Raw genomic sequence first — 13,642 nt, 5'->3', positions numbered from 1 at the left:
GCTTCACTTTTCATCCTATATTTTTCATATTTCATCTATTATCATCATATATAGCATATTAAACATTTTTGAGATTACGATTTTATGTAGATTGTGCACTAGTATACGTAAACTTGTATCAGAAAAATATGTTAGAAACTTTTGCGTATTATTTGGTAAAATTTAAGTAGAGCAGACGAAATTCATGCGTGCGCATTGGTTTGACTAAATGTTTTTTTATGTAAATAGGTACACTAATAAAGTTTAACAATAAGTAATGATTTATTAAGGCCTACACATTTTCCTAATATTTGTTTTTTTGTAACCTCTTACCTTATACTTATAATATTTTACAATATCTTACCTTATAACCTTTGAATATTGAAAGTTGTTGGAGGTTTAAGGTAAGCCCACTCCTAGAAATAAAAAGTTCCAAAATAATTATTTCAAATAATGCATTTTTTATGATTTAAAGTAAAACACAAAATCAAATGTAATAGAAATAAAATTATGCAAATTTAATGAATTTTTGAATATAATGTTAGAGATCATTTCTCTATCGGCTAGTGAGCACACAAAAAAGGAAGAGAAACAAAATTAGATAACAAAAGGCCTTTTAAATATTATGAATAAAAACAGGATATTTACTTAAAATATGCTGGTCAACAAAAGTTATTACAATTTAATATAGAATATAAAAAATACAACTTGGTGAACAAACAAATTCAAAAAGCAAAGTTTTATACAAAAAAAAATACTGTTTAAAATCAAAAGTCTGTATTATAAACAAATATTTATTTTTATTAAACTTAATCCTTGGGGCAAGGAAAGAATACTTATATTTACTTTTTTTATTCATTTAATTACTTCGTTTACTTATATTTAAATTGAAGATAAAAAGGCATCAGGACTAGATAAAATAAGATCCGAAACCTAGTAAATCTTATCATCGGAAATACCTTAAACTGGCATGGCCAAAATATTTAAACTTTTAACATTTTTCTACATACTCTTCTTATGTAAGTCTACATATTTCTTACAGTTATGGTGCAAAGTAATTTTGTACGAAGGTGATAAAGAAAATCTCTGTCATCTGAGCGCAATTTTTCGATTTGAACAAAAAAATAGTCGCTTGTCGCTAGATCTCGTGAGTGGTCAAGCAGTGCAAGCTGCAGTTTATGAGTGATTTGCCTTAGCAACCACTCACAAACGCGCATTATCTTGATAAAACTATTCCTCTTTTATACATTTCTTTTATACAGGATGCTACAAAGTTTAATATAAATATTTTTTCCCAAAAATGTTCTAATTCTGCCAACAAATTTGACGTTTACATACTACTATTGAGATGGCCATGAAAAACCCTTCAGTTGTTGCCATTTGCATTTTTGATCATATAGTTTAACCTTTCCAAGGTATTTTTTTTTATCAAAAATAGAAAATGTTTTTTAAAAAAACCATACATTTCTGTTGTGTAAATACGTTTAGTAGTAGGATTTTTATTTATCAATCAAGATCTATCAATAAAATTGAACTGTTCCCAACAGATAAGGTATCATATTACAAGTATGCTTCGGATCCGCTACTTAGAAATGATAAGCATAAATTGTATTGGGATTAGAGTGAATTTATAGATCAACAGGTAAATAATAATATATTGGCTTAATTGAAACAATTATAATAGCTTTCATTATTATTGCTATCGTGAATGACAACAACTAAGAGCGAAGTACAATGGAAATATTGGTAAATATAGAGATTTAGAAAATCAGATTCAAAGACAATAGAAATGAAAAGAGTGGGGACAGTTACAGTTATTTTATAAATATGACAAGTAGGTAGTTTCAAAAAATCTGGTCCAAAATATTAGAGGACTAGAAATAAGTGAAAACATCTCTGCAAGTTGATGCAAAATTCAATACTGCTATCTACATCTACGAGGTTCAAATGGGGTAGTAGAGTATCTGAAATAGCCTTTTCTATCAGTTGCACATATTATATCAAGCGAACGACGCGACGGTTTCAAGAATTAAAATCACAGCGTTGGACGAGCGATATAATTAAGATTTTTTTCAAAATTTAATTGATAATTTAAATTGGCTTTTAAGTTTTAAAAGGGGATATGTTCATGCGAAAAATAAATACTGTTGTTATAGATATAACTACAAAGATATATAGTAACTACATATATTACTAATTGTTAAATTGTTTTTTTACGATGATCGTTCCTAAGGGCAATCAGACTTTCTTGAAGAGTTGAATCAAATCTCTATTGGGGATTGGAATTTTAGTTGTAAGGAGTCGTAAAATGTAACTCTATTTGGTAAATTTTAGTAGATTACCTTTAATAGTTTTAGCATTATCAGTTGTAATTTTACAAGTTGTATCATAGTATGAAATTTAATTAAATTTCTGTTAGTTTTATGTACGGAGTAGGCAGTAGCAAATTTTGATACATTTTTGCTCTCACGGTTAAATACCTTAAACCTGAAATTAAAAAAGTGTCCATATATACATGATAAATTTTAAGGAAATGTCAATATTTCAGGTACGTATACAGGATCCAAAAATAAACATAAAAGTCTATACAAATATGGGTTCGCAATAAGCATTACTGGATCGGATAACAAACACAGCACAAACTCTAAGAATTCGCCCGAATCATCTGTCCACAGAGCAACCCGAGCTATTCAACAAATGGTGGAATTCTTGGAAATTATTAAACCTGACTATGTTTTGTTAAAGATGATTTAAAAACAATTACTTTATTTAAAATCAAAATAAATATTGTTTAGTTATATTTAAAAAAAATAATTTTCTTTACATTTCAAACATTTTACTTCTTTTACATGATGTTCTGTGCATACGCAGTTTTGATAGTTATGTGATTCGAAGCTTTGGCGTGAAATTCAAATAACGAAACAGTTTTACCAAGTAATTAATAGAGCTAATAATGCAAGGAAGCATGGCCGAATAAATATTAAACACTAACTATACAGTTGACACTAAGGGATTGGACCTTTATCCCGGTTAAGAATGGTCTTGATTTTTGAATATTGCTAAACTTTCGAAACTAAAAAACTTTTAGTTTAAGTAATTTTAGGTAGTCTATTCCTATAAAGTGACCAGTATTTTGAAATTCTGCAAACGGAACTACATCGATTGACTATCTTGAATTTTATGAAGGAAATGGGGAACGACGTTTTTTTGTGTGAAATACAATGTACATAGTAAGGCTAAAAGACGGAAGGTATTCGTGATGTAAATTTTGTGAACTTTTCTATGGACATATAGGTGCAACTAGACACCTAGGTACTTTAAATATACTTTCGATATTTGTCTTTAGAATACTCAGACTCAAAAAAACTCGGGAATCTCCAAAACACGTTTGTTTAATTTCTCAAGACACAACAGCAGCTCTCCCTCACATCATGGCCGCCTCTGGACTGTCATACCACAAGTTAAGTCATTAAAAAAGATCAAGGAATCCTGGTCAACTACAAAAAAAAATTAATTTAATAAAAAAATAAAATCCATTGCAGTTCCGAATCCGAAAATTTTAATAAAATTTAAAATTATTTTTTAGATTCACCACGTGTTATGAAAATAACTTCTACAATTTAAATATATAGATATTATATTGTTGAAACGAGGTTAAAGATAGAAATAATAAACCAAAAATTATGAAAATTATAATTTGTCTAGGAAAAAACGCGATAGATAGGATGATGTAATCTCCATAAAAAATCTTAAACAATCTTTTGCTAAAAATCTGCAGTAAATATTATAAACAGTTACACTATGGAAAATGAATTTCCAAGTGAATGGAATGCAAATCGAAACTAAAAGTAATAATATACCTATGCCCCAAATTTCTAGTTCCGAAGATGTTAAGCAAATTAGTATTTTGCCTGTAATTTCAAAATTTCTTGAACGCCATATTTTTATGCAAATAATTTAGTTGTATATGTAATTTGATTGAGTACTATTCAACAAAATAGTAAAAGTAATAAAAATAGACCAAAAATAATTGTCCTTTATTTTGTACTGCTTTAGATGTAGTTATGGTACCCATAATTTTTTGTGAAATAATAGTAATCCTATTTTAGTAAGAATTATATTAACTCTTTATATTAACTCTATTCTTTAATTCCAAGAACTCATTTGTTTCGCTTTCACTTCTTTGTTTTCTGCAGTGTTTGGAGTTTGGTTTTGAAGTTAAATTGGTTAAATATGGTTTGCTGATCTCCCATGCTCTAGAAACACTGATTGTTTGAAAAAGCTTGACAAATTGTAGAAGAAAAACTCTTTTAAAGATTATTTATAGACGATTATCAACGACTAGACTTTAAAATAGGTAAAAATGTGGTATTTTTAATATAGCACAAAATATCAGTTATGGCGCCTAACAATCTGTAAAATATAGGTATTTTTATTTCTTTCTAATTGGATGCATTCCATTATTTGTTGTGTCATTCATAAATATAATGATTTTCCACATTTTGCTTTACAGCTTAAACATAGCGATTTTGGATGTTTATTTCTGATTTGTTACTTTTTTTCTCGACTATAGCAAAAATAATAGGTCTTTTTATATGCATGGTTAGGGGCTGGACCACAATAGACTTATATATTGATAGACCATATCATTTCCATGCGTATTTTCGGTGGATTTTTTTTTGGAGAAGAAAAATTCGAGGTCATTCTCTTTTTATCCGAAGTTAGTAGTTGTAACCTGACGTGTCTTTAGAAAATTTTCTCTGTATATGGGAAATTTTTCAAATTTTAGAAATTCAATTATATTTCAATTATTAGTTATATTATGTATTTTTGTTTGGAAACCTTTTTCCGAACCCTAATTTTGCGCAGAAAGAGGTTTATAACAGAGTTTATTCAGGATTAAACCCACTACGCGTAGATCTAGTGATTACATATTTTCACATATAATAACGCGCTTTTTTTTACACTGATTGGTTTGAGAGGTAAGTTTTATGATTTCTACCTTATGACTTCAGTCATTTGGTTTTCAGTTTACGCTTTGATTGACACTTTTGCCTTTTAAAATTCTGAGATAGATACTTGTACCTGGTTTGACTGGTAATTAAGTTAAATCCTGAGCTTTTGGATATTCATCACTGTTTCCCAATTGTGACAATTTGATCTCTCTTACTGTAGTGCCTTGAACCTACTACATAGTGGGAACTAATTGGATGCCTAACTAGGTACCTAGTGTAAAGTTAATAACCAATCTGTTGATCAATTAACGGTGATCTGATACAATCGATCACCGTTGGTCAAGTTCTACTATGCTGGTTTTTCGGACAATATTAAACATTTTTTTAAACCATATTTAAGGTATCATCTTCGTGTGTTATAATGGTCATTATGACTACTCAAGTTTTTTGCCTGTTACAGAAGATATATCCTAAGGCTCTATTTTGGTCGTTTACCCTATTTTCTCTATACTACTTACATGCTTATAAGCCTTAAGCACTCAAAAATACACCAAGTTGCAGTCGATTAATAGTTTGATATTCATTACGTTCGGTATGTCCGATATGACTGAGGAAGAGAACAGAAATTAACTTTGATTTTTATGCAACCTAAACTACAAAATAAAAACAAAACATGTACGAAATATTATTTAAATTAAGGTATTAACAAGCTGACTAATTCAAATTAACTACCTTAAATTAGAAGCTGAAATATCGGCTGATCGCTGACAAAAAACACACACACTAGCAATCAAAGATTAAGTCACGCATGATGAAGATAAGCAATGTCCAAATCATCAATCAATACATAATGTGTAGAAAAAAAGTTGCGGAAGACCGGCGACGGCGGTCGCGGCCGCGGCGCCACGCAGTAAATATGCAGACCCCACGAGAAAATGCATCGCGAATTGTCGATACCCGCTCTTGCAGAGCAACGACTGACCATGACAGACTAACTTGAGATTATATTCTTCTTCGGCTTCTTCTCTTTAAATTATACAAACTAAAAGACATTTAAACACTTTCATGAATTGCATTGTTAATGCTTATAATTTATTCACGTTTCATGTCGCGGTTCTCTTAATTTTAAATTGATTATTAAACCATTATTTCATGTATTAATCTATGCATTTTATTAATGAAAGAAATCTGACAAAATAACTTATTAGTATCTTATAGAAAGTCAACATATTTCTTATTTAAATTATTTTTCGTTTTGTTATTGTCGCTGAAAAATTCATTTTACGAGCCTTCGTGATTTTTTTAAGTAAGATTTTTACTCCTTGGCAAAAATAAATTGGTACCGAAACAGTTAAATATGCAAAAGATTAACAGAAACGCCGATATGCGACAGTATGTAGTTATTATGACCACAATAATTACAAGCCACAAGGTTCTTCTTTAATTAATTTTTCCAACAATTAATAGCTGAACTTTAGTTAAATAACAAATTAGTTGCAATACAAAAGGCAATGGGTAAAAATATAAATTTACTGACTGAACTGAATTTACTAAAATTAACTTACTATTATACTAATATAAAAATTGTCGTAAAGAAGAAAATACATAATACGCGATTCCAACGCAATCTAAAATATTCTTTTGATGCAGGCTTTATTTACATCAGTGCACAACCCACATAGAATCGTATATCAAAATTTTTATTATGGTGTGTATTGATAACATAATGAAAATGAAAGCACTATACAAAAAATTTAAAAAAAATTCTAGTGAAATGGAATTGGCACACTCAACAATTTTCTTTCAAGACTCCTGGACACATTTGTTGGCCCACTAAATTCATGTTTGTAAATAGTTTCCTTAAAATAACCCAAAAATAAAAGCCATTTGGGCACAAATCTGAAGATCTAGGAGGCATATTAGGCATAGGCATTTAGTTATCATTGCGTAAGACGGTTAAAAAAAGTATTTCTCAAAAATTCTTTTACCATAACCATATTATGAGCAGCACAGCCATCTTGTTGATAATACACCGATCCTAAATCTAAATCGAGAATTTAAATGGCAGGAAAAATTTGATATTGCAGCAACTCACGATATTTTTTAGCCTTTGAAGTATCATTAATAAAAAAGGGTCCTATAATACGATCTTTTGGTCTTCCAAAATACCAGGCCAAACACTCATTATTTAGGGATACTGAATTGTGCCACAAAATTCTATTCTTCACCACTGGGCCTCGGGAAATATCTTCTGAGTTTTGGAATATTTGAAACATTGGTAACCATATTTTTTCTAAATACTGGAAACAGTTTTATGATCTATATCCGGTTCCTCTCCAACATTTCTCCTTGATCGCGTTGAATCCATTTCTAGGACAAAGCAAACCATTTTTTCGAGTAGTTCTTACTCCTAAATCCTTGCAGTATCTTAATCGGAATGCTATCAACAAATCAGTCTTCTTCCACCCTGTAGATGCCACTGATGTCCTTGAAACAATTCAGTGCTTGAAGAATCATAGGTCTTCGGGTTCCGATGGTATCTCTTCACGTCTGAGTTCCCATCCTGTTTAAAGGAAGCTATGATTATTCCTCTTCATAAAGGTGGTAGCTTTGACCGACCCTCTAACTTCCGTCCCATATCAATTTTGTCTACCCTCTCCAAGGTTCTTGAGCAGCGGCTTGCAAAAAGGAGAATTGTCTCTTTTTTTACCAAATACAATGTGCTGCCCCTAATCAGCATAAATTTCAGTCATCTAAGGGTACGCAGGATGCCATTTTCAGATTCTTGGAAAGCGCGAACTCCAAGGCTCCGAGGCTGCAGCAGCGGTGTGCTGTGATCTGTCCAAGTCCTTCGATTGTGTGGATCATGGAATACTGCTGTCAAAGCTTGATTTTTATGGATTTAGGGGAGTGGCTTTGAGATGGTTAAAGTCATACCTGTCTGGTCGCACCCAGAGGGTGGTTAAATCTGGATTTTCTTCAGGGATAACAGACCTTAAATGTGATGTACCTTAAGGGTCAGTGTTATGTGTGTCATTTTTATTATATTTTAATGACTTAAGCTCTCTATCACTACATAGACTAGTGGTTCAGTTTGCCGATGATACTACAATTTTGTGAGTTACTTATTTTATTGGGTATTACGTCACATATAGCAAAAATTAATTTAGAAATTACTATCTCACACGCTCAAAAAATTGAAAAGAAGAAGAAAATAGACTTATTCATGTATTTAAAGAAATATGAACTCAAATCTATCATGATACCGTTCGATATACTTAATTTAATTGAAGTTCAAAAAGTTTTAAATACAATAATTTACTTAGATTTTTTTATATACCTAGGAGCCGAGGTTTAATCTATTAGTCTCTGAGCTGGTTTCTTTCCTTTTCAATATTATACCTAACTTTGTTATGAATATTAAAATTAAAAAACGATAAAAACAACGAGAAGACCTACTTTTTAAAAAAATACCTAATTTGAATACTTTGGTAGTTATATCTAAAGTAAAATTAAATTAAATTAAAAATATAAACAAAATATACTTATCTTAGCTACTTGTTCGGTTGATTTTCGGTTGATATGCATTCGACAATTACCATAGAATAAACTGGAATGCTTCCTCAATTTTAGCAAAGGAACCAATTTCAAAATTACGTAACCTTAAGGAAAGTGCATTTATAATATTAAATGAACCTAAATGCTTAGCTACTTATTCGGTTGATTTTAATAATACATGGATTCCTTTGCTAAAGAGAGAGCTAGAACAGGGTATTCTCAAAATTAATTAATGATTTAAAATATTTAATATTCATATATTTTCTATCATTAATTTACATTAAGATTACACCCTTTTAATTTTAAAGAAGTAACCTTTGAATTTTTTGTTATCTTTCAAAATAGTTTGTGAAACTATTAGTAAACCGTGAAATCATATAAAAAAGTATTTAAAATATTTTCGAATTAGGAAGGAGTTTTTATGGTATTATGGGTCCGGTAAAGTTAAAGGTACATCTAAAAACCGATTTACTTAAAAAAAAATTTATATAGAATGTTGAAAAACATTTTATTGATAAAAAAGTGAAAATGCATATTTTAAAAAATTATAAAGGACTTTCTACTTACGTATAATTCACAATTACACCCGGCTTAACTACACTTTATTTGCAACTAGCCAGCACGTTGATCATTATATATGCTATTAATTAAAATTTAAAGCCTTAAGGAACTAAATACTGTAACTTAGAAGGATTTACATCACTTTTTTAGGTCATAAACACAAATTTCCACACGCAAATCAGGAATATCAAATATAAATATACTGCTAATTCATAAATAAAAAAGACTGTTAAATGTCACTTACGTCAACCAATATTATTTTATTATTTATTGGGAGCGGCTACTGTACTAGTACGATTATCGTAATTTTCTGTCGTTTCTAATTACAGGTAAAGATAAGAATAAGGCCGTCGAACAATTTCAACCCCCAACATCTGTGCACCAAATGCGACAATTTAGAGGGCTGACAGGGTACTTTAGGCACTTAGTAAAAGATTATGCTATAATAGCAAAGCCGTTAACCACATTAACGAAGAAATCTGTTAAATGGAATTGGGGTGAACACGAGATGAACGCTTTTAGAAAATTACAATCAGAATTAATTAAAAGACCAATTTTAACATTGTTTAACCCAACTTTACCTACCGAAGTTCACACCGACGCGAGTATGTTAGGTTTAGCCGGAGTTCTTTTACAGTTACATCCAGGCGAACGTTTTCATCCAGTAGCTTATTATAGTAGACAAACCATAGGGGCAGAGCAGAATTATCATTCTTACGAGTTGGCACTGTTAAAAGTTTAAAGAAATTTCGAAGTTATCTTCCAGGAATTGATTTCACTGTAGTTACAGATTGTAATTTCTTAAAAGCAACTAGTGAAAAAAAAACAAATTATTCCAAGAATTGCACGATGGTGGCTTCAACTTCTGTTGAAACCAAGAATTCCGTTTTAATGTTAAATATAGACCAGGCAATCGAATGAAACATGTGGACACTCTGAGTCGAAACCCTTCTTCTACTTGACAATCACCAAATACGTTTAATATATTCCATATCAAACAAGCGGATTGGGTGCTCTCTGGACAACTTACCGATTCTAAGATTAATGAAATAAGACAAGTTTCATTGAAACCTCCACAAAACGATACGATAGACAGGTATACAAAAATTATGCATTGCGAGATGGTCGAGTATATGGGATTACAGCAAAGGGTTTACAATGGGTTGTTCCAAAGAGTATGAGACATAGAGTTGTGCAAGCTGCTCATGATGAGCTTGGTCCTTTTGGTTTAGAATAGACTTTATATCGTCTTTGCTTATTGGTTCCCAAAGATGAAGAAGTACGTGGAACAGTATATTGCTTGTTGCATTCGATGTTTGTATAACACGCATAATTCTGGGAGAAAGGAAGGATTTCTTTATCCAATTCGAAAAGATTGTCATCCATTTAATATGTTTCATATTGATCATCTAGGACCTTTCACTAAAAGTAAAAAATTAAATTGGTATCTGATTGTTGGCATCGATGCCTATACGAAATTCTGCTTTTTATCACCTGTCAAATCCACTAAAACTTAATATGTTATTGAATACCTTAAGAATATTTGTGTAACCTATGGATCTCGTAAGTTATTAATTACTGATCGAGGAAGTTGTTTTACTGCTAATCATTTAAAAAATTTCTGCTTACAAAATAACATCAAACTTGTACTCAATGCTGTTGCAACTCCACGTGCCAACGGACAAGTGGAAAAGCTAAATAGAACCATATTAGGGGCTCTTCTTACTTCCACCTTAGAAGAAAATACTTAGGATGATAACGTTAAGAGAATTCAATTTGCAATAAATAATGTAGTAAATAAATCAACAGGAAAAACAGCCAGTCAACTTTTATTTGGATATTCACCAAGAGGATCTAGTGACAGTATTTTACTTGATGCAGTTCAACAAATTCCGGATGTAATTAATAATTTGTTAGAAATTAGAAGAGAAGCTTCTGAAAAGATAGCCTCATCTCAAGAACAACAAAAGAAATATTTTGATAACAAAAAAAAGCGTCCGAAGAAATATAAAGTTGGTGAGTCCTAATTATGAAAAATCAACCTGCCACAGGAACGACCAAGAAACTATCTGCACCATATGATGGTCCAATGGTCATAAAAACAGTACTACCAAATGACCGCTACATAGTAGTTGATATGATGGGGTCACGTGGTCTCACTTAAAAAGCGACATATGAAAATGTTATTGCGGTTGATCGTATGCGACCCTGGTACCAGCTGGTGGAGTTTCATCTGGTGAGTCGGATCTGAGCAGTGATGAAGAAGGGGTAGTTCTATCCGATCCTGATGCTGAGGATGGTGATCAACTCGAGACGAGTTGATAGCAGGATGGCCGAATGTAAGACCCTGTTTATTTTCCAAAGAATTGAAATATTTTTCTTAGTCATGAAGATGAAATTTATTGGTCTGACCAAAAAGAGGGCCAGGATATTTTCAAAACTAAAGCTAGCTCAACGGTACCGTAAGTAACCAAGTATGGTTTACACTTAGCGTTTCCCCTCAGGTTTTATTTTTATGGGTTTTGATAAAAGAGTATGAGATAAATATTTGGTTTATAAAATTCATTTGAGTTTTGGTCACTAAAGAGTGAAGTTATTTGATAAAAACAATAAAGGGTGTTGCGACGTGAAATAAGTTGTTTTGGTTTGATGTAGTGTTTTACTACAAAAAAGAGTGAGTGTTATCACAGAGTATGCTTATTTCTATCTTATTTATTACACCGATATTTTACCTTTTTAATTAAAAATGGGATTATTGAAATATTTTAATGGCCGATTGTTGCTTGTCTTGCTTGTGTTGTTATGACGATTGTTTGTTGTTTCTTGATAAGATACTGAGCTGGTCTGGGACCATTGCACAGCTCGTTGCATTTAACAAGGCTTTGTATCTGAAGAGGACCCTCGCGTTTTGGTGTCCATTGCACCCCTCAGTAGAAAGTGTGTTATCGTCAGGTGGTCTAGATCGGAGATTGCTGTCTTAATCTCATGTTTTATGATAATATTTTTATAGCATTTTGACTACGGTTTGTGAGTAATGAAGTGCTCACGTTTTGGCATATTGAACGATTGTATATCATTCAATATCAGTACGTTGTCGTTACTGGGACATTTAACAATCGGATAAAAGTAATAAATTGGTGAATAATAAATTTTGGGATATTAAGGTAAAGTGATTAAATGTTAGTGAACATGAATTAAATGGTTATCGTAAAAGTAAAATAACTGAGCAAGTTTAAAACATATTAATTCATATTTTTCCTATTAATGAGTTTTGCTTAACTTCTTTTTATTAATTAAGTTCACAGGAATAAGTGGGCTCAGGTTACTTTTATTATTTCAGGTCTACACGTCATCATCTCTACTTTGGAGTTGACCAAGCGCCCAGTTATTTTACAAGGTGTTTATTCTATTTTTATGTTTTATTTTGATTATTTTGGACTATTTTGAATTTATATGACGTATTAAAAATTATAAAATTATTTAAATGACGCTCACAGCTTTTCATTGTTATAATAATATTACCTTAATAAGTGAAATCGCCTACCAGTTTCCCTTAGAGTTGATCAATTCTATCAATCTATGTATTAACAACGTGATAGATGCCAAGTTTTGAAAGATAGGTATTTGTTTATTGTGTACCTTAAAAACGTTTGCAAGAATGGTGTGATTAAATAAACAAAAAATGCCGATAAAAAGATGCAAAACCATTTTCGATTCCATTCGTTTTCAAGTTGTTTTTTTTTAAGAATCACACTACATTTTTAAAGACATGTACTTTTTCAGATTAACTAACCTAAAATGGAACTTCTTTGTTATTTGAATAACAGTGGCATCGCTGAACATATGGTTCTTTTTAATTAAAGTAAAACATTGATTCCTTTTTTTTTTCTTCAAAATGATTCGTTATGTCGATAATGAACAACTTTAGTATAAGGTTCAAGCTATCCATAGTTATTATTTAAGAATCTTTATCATACAGGGTGTTAAAAATTTAAGCATTATAATGTACAACCTAGTACGCCCCTGGTAAAATAAACAAGGTAAATGTGTTTTCCGGAGCACTTTGTATATAGCGCAGCGTACAACACCTACTTATACCAAATAAACATATACTCAATAGAACACTCTTAAAAAAGTTAAAGGATGTTTTTACTGAGTAACGCTATTAAAAGAGTTTGAATAAAATTCTCAAAGACAAGAAGCTTGCAATATACCTAAGCTAAATCAGAGCAGCATCCAAAAAAATCTTAAAACGAAGAATTCTAAGTTTTTGTCTTATATATTTTACCAAAACTGATTACACTTAATGAGATAGATAGTCATCAATTTAAATAGCCATAGGTGTCTAAATTTTTCATTACAAACCGAAATTATGCAATTTATTAATGCTTCAAAGGACCCTATTAGTAGGGAAATATTTCTACAGAAAACTGTTCTCTATCCATAGGCCCGGTTAAGAAATGTCTAAACAATCGTTTTCTTATCAATAAGGCATAATACTATGACCTGTAACCCGGATTTAACACCAATAAATTACTATATGGATTCTTCGACAACTTTATCTATTAGAAGTTTAAAAACAAAGTTGT

General features: G+C 31.0%; 1 protein-coding gene across 5 annotated transcripts in view; it reads right to left on the bottom strand.

The window, feature by feature from the left end:
• The window catches only part of LOC126745853 (high affinity cGMP-specific 3',5'-cyclic phosphodiesterase 9A), a 332,464-nt gene that overhangs the window by 272,527 nt on the left and 46,295 nt on the right, over positions 1 to 13,642 (bottom strand). For 4 of the 5 annotated variants that reach the window (XM_050453878.1, XM_050453879.1, XM_050453883.1 and 1 more), the window contains exon 2: positions 344 to 395. The exons of the other annotated variant lie outside the window; for it this stretch is intronic. The gene's annotated coding sequence lies outside the window, so the exon portion shown is untranslated. The remainder of the gene's footprint in view (positions 1 to 343; positions 396 to 13,642) is intronic. 5 annotated transcript variants of the gene reach the window in all.

Source organism: Anthonomus grandis, chromosome 16, assembly GCF_022605725.1.
Source record: "Anthonomus grandis grandis chromosome 16, icAntGran1.3, whole genome shotgun sequence".
NCBI classification, from domain to species: domain Eukaryota; kingdom Metazoa; phylum Arthropoda; class Insecta; order Coleoptera; family Curculionidae; genus Anthonomus; species Anthonomus grandis.
Note: the sequence above shows the minus strand (reverse complement) of the source record. Positions and strands in the feature narration are given on the sequence as shown.